This window comes from Emys orbicularis, chromosome 5 (assembly GCF_028017835.1).
Source record: "Emys orbicularis isolate rEmyOrb1 chromosome 5, rEmyOrb1.hap1, whole genome shotgun sequence".
NCBI lineage: Eukaryota > Metazoa > Chordata > Testudines > Emydidae > Emys > Emys orbicularis.
The window spans coordinates 33883683-33892868 of NC_088687.1; positions in this window are offsets into that span (position 1 = coordinate 33883683).

Sequence of the window (9186 nt, forward strand, 5' to 3'; positions counted from 1 at the left end):
GGCCTCATCCAGAAGAGGAGTGGCCTCAACCGGAAGAGGCGGAGCCTCTCAAGATTTAAAGGCCCTGGGGCACCGGTTGTGGCTGGGAGCTCCAGGGCCTTTAAATCAACCTGGGGCTCCCAGCTGCAGAGGTGGCTGGGAGCCCCCGGGGCTCAGGGGCAAATTAAAGGGCCCAGGGCTCTGGCCGCCGCGGAGCTCCAGGCCCTTTAAATCCCCACCGCAGCTCCGGCAGCCGGAGCTGCGGGCGGGATTGAAAGGGCCCAGAGCTCCTGCCACTGCGGGGAGCCCCGAGCCCTTTAAATCCCCACTACGGAAGCCGGTGCGGTCCGGCACAGTGTACTGGCTCTTGCCGGTACGCCGTACCAGACCGTACTGGCTTACTTTCACCTCTGTTCTTTAGGCAAGTGTATTGGGTGCAATTGTAAGGAGTGACTTATGAGTGACAAGCACAAACACAGATGGAATTTAGGCTGGAAAACTCATGAGAACAGGAGCAAGTTCTTTCTGGTGCCAGTCAGATCAGAAATATTGCTGGATTTCTTTGTCACATAGATTGGCTAATGTGGGAAATTATAAATGAGTGCAAAAGGCAGGAACATTTTATTTTTTAGGTTAGTTAGATTCTTTGACCCTCCAAGCAGGTTTAATTTGTGTTTGGTATGAAGGATGGTGACATTTAAAACTCATTTCCTATTTTATCCAAACGGATTTGCCTATTCCTAATAAGTATGGTTGTGTAAGGAAATTTATGGATGATCCCTCATTTCAGGGGTTATGTCATTTTCCTTTCTGCCTCATTAGGTGCTTGTTTGCCTTTTCACCTGGAATCAATTGATTCCTATTTCTGAAGGATGGGTTGAATGCTAAATGCTGCAGAGAGAGGAGCAGGAGCATTAAAATCCTTAATTGCTGAAAGGGTTTTTATAGCTGCAAATTTAATTGCTGGATAATTGTGATTTTTATCATTTGTAACTTGTGGTGACTTATGTTGCCATTATCAATAGTTAAGTTTAACAGCATATTGCCTTGTTTAATGATCTCTGAGTGAAGAACCTCATTCTCATTAATGTTAACATGGGACTGTCAAATGAAAAGGAGCTCAGTTCTTTTTAAGATGGTCTCCTTGTCATTTTATGCGTTCTGAGGTGGATGATAGATGCCACTAAATAAAACCCACTGCCCAGTAGAGAACCTGTGTGTGGAAGGGAGACTGTTTAGGGGCATTGCTAACATCAAGGCATGTTTTATTTTACAGTATAGTGTCACCAATGTCTCCATTAGTGGGAGTGGTGTAGTCAATTACTTGTTCTAAAATTAACCTAGGTGCTATTGTGCATATGTGCAATCACTCTGTCTGTTTAGGTATTTATACCACACCAACACTGGGGTATCTCTTCACTTAACAAAATTCTAAACATCCATACAAGTAGTCTACACTTAAACCTGAATTTTCTCTGTGCTACTTGTTTCCAAGAGCAGGTAGAATTTGGATTGCCAGTATGGTACAGGGAAAAGGCCATTTTAAAAAAAAAAGTAAAATTCAGTGCAATAGAAGATCCAAACATCGCTGAAATCAATGAGATTTTGAATCCCTAAATACAGTGGCATATTATATCATTCCTTGTTCATGTCTCTAACCTATGCTTTTTCATTTGGCTTGTCATACATTGGGCCAGCATTTTCAAAAGTGGCTTCTAATTTTCAATGCTTTCATTTTGGGTTCTCAGATTCAGAATCTTTGCGATTCATTTTCAAAGTTGCTGAGCACTCTTAGATTCCACTGGAGTTTTGAATGTTCGGCACCTCTGAAATCGGGCCCGTCAGGTCTCAAGTTGGGAACCCAAAAATTGCAGCACACAAAATTAGAAGCCTTTTAAAAAAAATGTTGGCCTCATTGTTCAAATGTGTTTATCAAATAGGCTCCATTCATCTAAACATGGTTGAATCACATGGTGGAGCACTCACAAGGTTCTTGAGATAGCAAGGGATATTTCAAAGAGAGAAATATTGGTTTACTTGTAGAGCTAATTTTCCTGACACTGGATGTGTTAAAAATATTAACAATATTGCATTAGTACATGGCAGATTTTTACAAAGAAGATATATGTATATTTGACATGTATTTGAAAGGAACACTTATCACACATTCAAATAGACATAGTACCTCTTTGTTTTTATTGAAATGTGTAATCACTTAAAGGAAAGCAACTCCATGCATTTCAGTTTGTGGTGTCCAGATATATTCCCAGAAAGATAGCTTCCATAAACGCCATTTAAGAGCAAAACTCACTCACACAAATCCCTTAAAAGCAAGGAAATGACAAGTGAAGGGAAACCTCTTTGCCATACCTTAAACATCCAAATAGCACAGACTCTGCTCTTCCTCAGGGAATTCCCTTCCCCATCTAGCAGACACAGAAACACACCCAAATTCATCTAGCTCGAACTGTTATGGGAACCCTTCACTCGAGAGATTTCCATTATATGCATCAGTTTCACTTTTTCTCTGTGTATAACAATGTACAATATAGCAGGGAACACAAAGAGTAGGATGAGTGGGTTGATGCTGAAGTATCAGCCCTGCTCTTCAGTCAGTTTCCCTTGCTGGCAAACCGCCTCCGGTTTGCTGGCAGTGAGACTTGGTCTGACGAGCCAAAGGAGGCACAGCAGACTAGCGTTGCCAATAGAGTCATACATGTTGAGGCCAGAAGGGACCATTGTGATCATCTCGTCTGACTTACATAGGATTTCTCTGAATTAATTCCTGCTGCAAGTCCAATAACTGTAGTTGGACTAAAGCTCATCTTTTAGAAAAACAACCAATCTTGATTTAAACATTTCCAGTGATGGAGAATCCATCACAACTCTTGGTAAGTTGTTCCAGAGGTTAATTACCCAGCAAGTTTCCTAGACGCAGGGACGCACAAATAGGAGAAGGGGTGTTATTGATAGGAACACTGGAAGGGGGGCCTGGATGGAAGAGTTGTGATGGATCTGGGCAGGGATGGCACCCAACTTCTCCCATGCTGTTGGGGGGATATGGAGGGAGTGAGGATGTTTTGGAGGGTGGAGGAGACAAAGCTTTTCTTTTGTGCCAGCACTTGGTTGCTTCCCCAGTTACTGCAGGAGATGCAGTCTCTCCTACCTGAAATTAGGGGTTTATAATGGCAATGTCTTTTCAACTGTAAATATAGTTAGTCATAGTGGGTTGCATTGCCGAATGTTGCATAACTGAAAGCGTAACTGGATATATTAGTGCAACACCATTAATAATTCCCCCCCCCAGTGGGGTGTGTGTATCAGTGTCTGCTGATTTTATTCCCTGGCAAAGTAGCAATATATGTTAAAGATGAGACATACAGACATAACTTTTGCCATCTATAGAACCTTATAAAATATAATAGGCAAGATCAAAGGCCTGAGTAGCTTAATAGCTACCTTTATTCTTACTGTTAGCATTTTACTAAGACAGTACTTAAAGTGTAAACCTGAAAAAACAGGTCAAAAATGAAGTCACGTGGTTCCAGGGAGAATCATGTTGCACTTTTTCCCCCAAAACCAGGAGAGAAAATCCTGAAAACATCTGCAGCATGCTTATCCAAAAACACACCCACTGCAACAGATTATTAATTGTCAGACATGTACAAACCTGATGGATCTGCTGCTTCTGTGAACTGGTATGTCTTCAGTTCTTCTGTGGCAGTGTATTATAGTGCAGTTAAAAAAAGGGCTGTCATTTGTACCTGTAGCATTTCTAATGCTAATCAATCTTACTAAACCCATTCAGATTCACTGGGCCAGATCCTCAGCAGGTGTAAATAGTTGTAGCTCGATCTGGTATCTGGTTCAACATTTTAAATTGTGAAGTGCCTTTCCATTCAGGACAGTACAATTAAAAGAACAAATTACACACTCATCAGCAAAATTTAATATAAACATTTATACCAGTATGTTTTGGACAGTGGATTTCAGACAGATTATAAAAGTTAATATTAGATTAATAAAAGAAGTATTCATATTCCAAACATCATTTTGATTAGATGCTATCATGTTCAAAAATGTGGCTACTGTAACATTTAGGGCCTGATTCTGATCTCATTTACACCAGTTTTACACTGGTAGGACTCGAGTGAGTTCAGTGGATTTAATTCAGAATAACCCCAGTGTAAGTGAAAGGGTACTCTGCCCTAATATACTCTGATAGCTGGATAGATTCATTTGGATGTTTTTTTTATGTCAAAAGTCTTAAATCTAAAGTATTTCCAATATTGTCTGTAGGATAGTTTGTTCTGTCATGCTGGGTATAAATGGTGGAATTGTCAGAAATGCTTGAGGAAGAGAGGCACCCAATTTCCACTGAAAATGAATGGGAGTTAGCTGTCTTAAGCGGTTCTGAAAATTCCATCCAAATGTTACATAAGCTGCAACATAAGATAATTTCCACTTGGGTTTATCTCACTGTAATGAATTAACGCAAAGACTGGTTGAATACCACAAAACATTTCCCATGAATATTCTTTCTAGTTTACAAATGAACTTACTTTGGCCATTCTCACAGTCCTTTGATGTATGCTAGGTGGGTAAAATTCACCCCAGTGTGGAGAGCTAGTATAAGGCCTTTGATCCACGTAACTCTCACTTGTGGGTCTTAAGCAGTGCTTAGGTCTTGTGCTGACACTTTGCACAGGGGTGAATTTGACTCCCAGTGAAGATTCATGTGATCAAGTTTTGCTCACACAAATACGTGTGGAAAGCAAATCTTGTACCCTCATGCTTGCAAACAACATTTTAAATCCCCATGTGCAAATATGTGCACCAGAATTGGCATATTTTATTTTATATGGGATGGGAATGCTGCTTGATGCAGCCTGGGAACAGTATTCCCAATTCCCCGGCCAGTGTCCTGGCACAGAGACAGTTAGCTGAATCTGAAGAGATAATGACCCATCTCAATTAGCATTGCAATTCACACAGTTACTTTGTGGGAATATGGTAAGAGAAAATCAATAAACTACATTCAGCCAAAAACTATTACACTACGTTTTCTAGGAATAGAACCTCAGATAAGGCCTATGTGACATGGAAAGGAAAAAGCTTCAAACTTTTCAAAATTCCCTCATCCTATTTATTTGGTACTTCTCCCTGAGAGCTTCAATGCCCCAGATGGATATCCACCCTTTCCTTCTCGTTATAGCCCTGAATCAGTAAAGTTCTTAATCAGGTGTATTACTTTGTCCATGAATAGTCCGGTTTATTTCAATGGGACTACTCATATGGTTACAGTTATGCATGTGCTTAAGTAATTTGGTGCATCAGGGCCTAAAAGATTTCTGATCTTCCAATCAGAGAACAGAAACAGTATCATGAGACTTATGTGATTAATCCCAACTAAACAACAGAGGTCAAATAAAATTATCGAATAAAAGAACCTCACCAAAAAAAATCACTGAGTAAATCTGAATAACAAATACACTTGAGAAAAATGGCATTGTCAGAAGTAGAAAAATAAGTACCTTATATACTCATTCATTAGCCTGTTCATTTATAAGCCGACCCTCCCCCAGACGGTTAGGTAAAAATAGCAAAAACTGTGTGACCCTTTCATAAGCCGACCCTATATTTCAGGGGTTGGCAAACTTTGCCTCTTGGCCTGTTAGGGTAAGCCGCTAGCGGGCCTGAACATTTTGTTTACCTGGAGCGTTCACAGTGAGAGCTGCGGGAAGTGGCTGGGAATGGCAAACCATGGACACTGGGAGCTGAGGGGCTCCGTGCCTGCAGATGCTCCAAGAGGTCCATTGGTAGAAATGCAAGAAGAGATCAAATTACACAGTAGCGGACTGACACCAGTGCTATAGTACTATCATTCATTGTATTTTTCTGATTGGCTTGTAAGGCATAACATTTTGTGAAATGCATGGATCAAATGTCATGCAGATCTGCAGCACTGCTCTTTTAGTATTCCTTTCAAGCCAATCTAGTCCACTAAACAAAGCCTTTGCAACTTTAAAAGGCTGTAGTATTGACATCAATAAATGGGTCGACAAACTTTGGCTCCCAGCTTGTCAGGGTAAGCCGCTGGCGGGACGTTTTGTTTACTTGGGGCATTTGCAAGCACGGAGCCCCTCAGCTCCCTGTGGCCGCGGTTCGCCGTTCCCAGCCAATGGGAGCTGCGGGAAGTAAAGCCGAGGGGCTCCATGACTGCAGATGCTCCAGGTAAACAAAACGACAATGTATTAGATATTCAATTCAATGATTACATAGAGTTTAAAATCATCAAATTTTGGTGTAGACTCATTTATAAGCCAACCCCTGCTGTTTGAGGCGTCACTTTTTTACCAAAAGTATTCGGCTTATGAACGAGTATATACAGTAATTTATTTACTTTGAATTATTTTTTCAGCTGCAATTTGTAATATCTATCTAAGGTACCTATTTGGCCCCCATCACTGTGGTAGCTGAGAGCATCCTAGTGTTTAATATATTCATATTCACAGCACCTCCAGGAGATAGGGAAGTGCTACTATCCCCATTTTACAGAGGGGGAACTAAGGTACAAAGGGTGGGATCCATGCAGGAACTTAGGAGTTACAACACTGAGCAACACAGTGACTGACTTTTAGGTGCCTACAAAATCACAGGAATAACACTGTGATCCACAAAGCTGAGTTAGGCACCCAGGCTTCCTCTAAAATACAGGAGGAGAGATAAGTGCCTAAGAATGTGATCCACAAAGCTGGGCAGCTTCATGCCTAAGCTAGCCAATGGGAGATGCTGACCAGAGGGGTGTGTACTAAGCTCCGCCCCATCTCAGAGATAGGTGTCTAAGTCCAGGCTGCAGGGAAATGCCTCGATCAGCTTAGCGATTTACGAAGGGGAACCAGCCACCTTCAGTCAGGTGGCTTAGGCGCGTATGCCACTTTTTGAGGAATGAGTTAAACGCTTCCTTGGTCCACACGAAATGCCTGGAGGAGATGTTCACCTTCTGACTTTTAGCCCAGTGGCTAGAGCATTCACTTGGGATTTGAGGGATACAGGTTCAATTTCCCCGTCTTTGCTGGAGGGGAGAAAGGATTTGAACAGCTGTTTCCCACCGCTCAGGAGAGTGCTCTAACCACTGAGCTATGGGATTTTCTGATATGAGGCTCCCTCAGTATCTCCTGTTGAAACTCTTCAACTTTGGACAAGTGATTAAAGAGTGGTTGGAGCTAGAGGACTGGACCCAGGTCTCCCATCTCCCATGTGGGTGCCCTAAGCCCTGGGCTACAGTCATTCTCTCATTCTCACTCTCTCTCTCTGGCCCAGTGACTAGTTAAGTTTTTATCTATAATGGAACATGACACTCAGCACTGCAACACCTAAGTCCCTTTGTAGATCCCACCCAAGTGACTTGCCCAAGGTTACATAACACCTTTCTTCGGAGGAACTCAAAGCGCTGTACAAATGTTTAAGGAATCAAGTCTCACGATACCCTTCTGAAATATGTATTATTAGGTTAATTTTACAAATAAGGAATCTGAGGCATAGAGATGTTAAATGACTTGCGCAAAGTCACACAACAAGTCTGTAGCACAGTGGTGACCACAAAACAAATTTCTTGAGTCCCAGTTCTTTGCTTTTAACCTCTAGAACATACTTCCTCAGTCTTCTTAAATAAAAGGCTTAAGAAAACAAAATAAATAATGATGCTCATGTAACATCCAACTTTTAAAATTAATAACCTCAAAAGTACTCAAGTAAAATGTTCAGAGCACTACTGAAAAATATATTTTATAAAGCCTGCTAGAAAATACCTGTGTTATGTGTATATGGTCAGATACAGTACATGTAGTTTTGGAGGTACCTGGATTGTGGAAATTCTGTCCATCAGTATGGAAGGCACTTAGTTGATGAAAACAAATAAAAGCATGTCAATGAGTTATGGTGGATGCTACAGATAAAAGGTTTATTAATATTGATAGCAGTTGCTCTTTCATGACATACTCCAAACTTCAGGCTAACCTTTTACAGTGATGGTTCATATCTTATGGCCCAGAGTTTCTGGTCAAATAAGCACTCTAGAGTCTATGTTGTTATCTTAATCACTTTGGCCTGGAGATCAGTCTAGAACTAGAAATTGTACTGAATAATAATCTTACACTTAGACAGTATTTTTCCTCCTGGAGAATCCCAAAGCACTTTATAAACTTTATCATGTGGCACCACTGAAATACAGCCACCTTCGGTGTGGGAAGGTTGCAACCATGCAAATAAAAAAAAATAGTGACCAGCACTGCACAAATTGGGGGAAGGAAATTGTTTGCCAAGGACACCAGAGAAAACCACGACTCTTACAAAAAACCGAAACAGACAAATATGGGAACTTAAAGGTCTATGCAGAGCAGTCAGGACATATGTATTGAAGGTCAACATTAAACCTGGCTCTTCTCCCTTCCTCCCTTGATAGTTCTCAGGTTAACTAGGTTGAAGGCTGTAGGGCTAAGTTATGCCTGACAAGATTTTTGGTTCCATACAGTATTTCAAAATGGTTTTTTATTCCATTAAGAAGTGTGTTGGTGTGTGGGGGAGGGAGGGACACTGAGCAACTGAACAAAGGTGCTCTTGCATAACTTCCAGTACTTTCTAGTTTTGGCATGGTTGAGTAGTATGGAAATTGCCTCTGGTGATATTCTTGGATGCCTTTAGGAGCCAGCACTGATGACATCATTTCCTTAGTCATTTGTCAGTCAGATCAGGACTGGCTAGTCATTTGGGGCCTGCTCCTACTCCCAATGAAGTCCATAGCAAAACTTCTATTGGTGCATGTTCGAGTCATATTGGCCAAATCCTCAGCCTACACCTAGCCCAACTAGCTGATCTGGGGTCTGTGCAGAAGAGTTGAAGGAAAGGAATGCTTTCCCTAGGATGCAGTGCAGCCATGGAGTCGCTATGCTGAGGCTACCTCAGCCTAATGGCTGGAATAGTGCTCCACAGAAAAGAGCATGGACAAGTGATAGATCCTCTGTCTCTGTCCTGTCTCACCTCTGCCTGCCCTTGACCAGTGTACTGTGCAGAGAGCCCCCTGCAGCCGGGCAGTGCACCATGCCATGTGCAGACCCTCTCTCTACCGTCCCAAATCCAGTACCCCCATCGCCACAGAATGACATCGATTCTGCTGCCAGAGAGCGGTCTTCAGCTTAGCTACCAAAC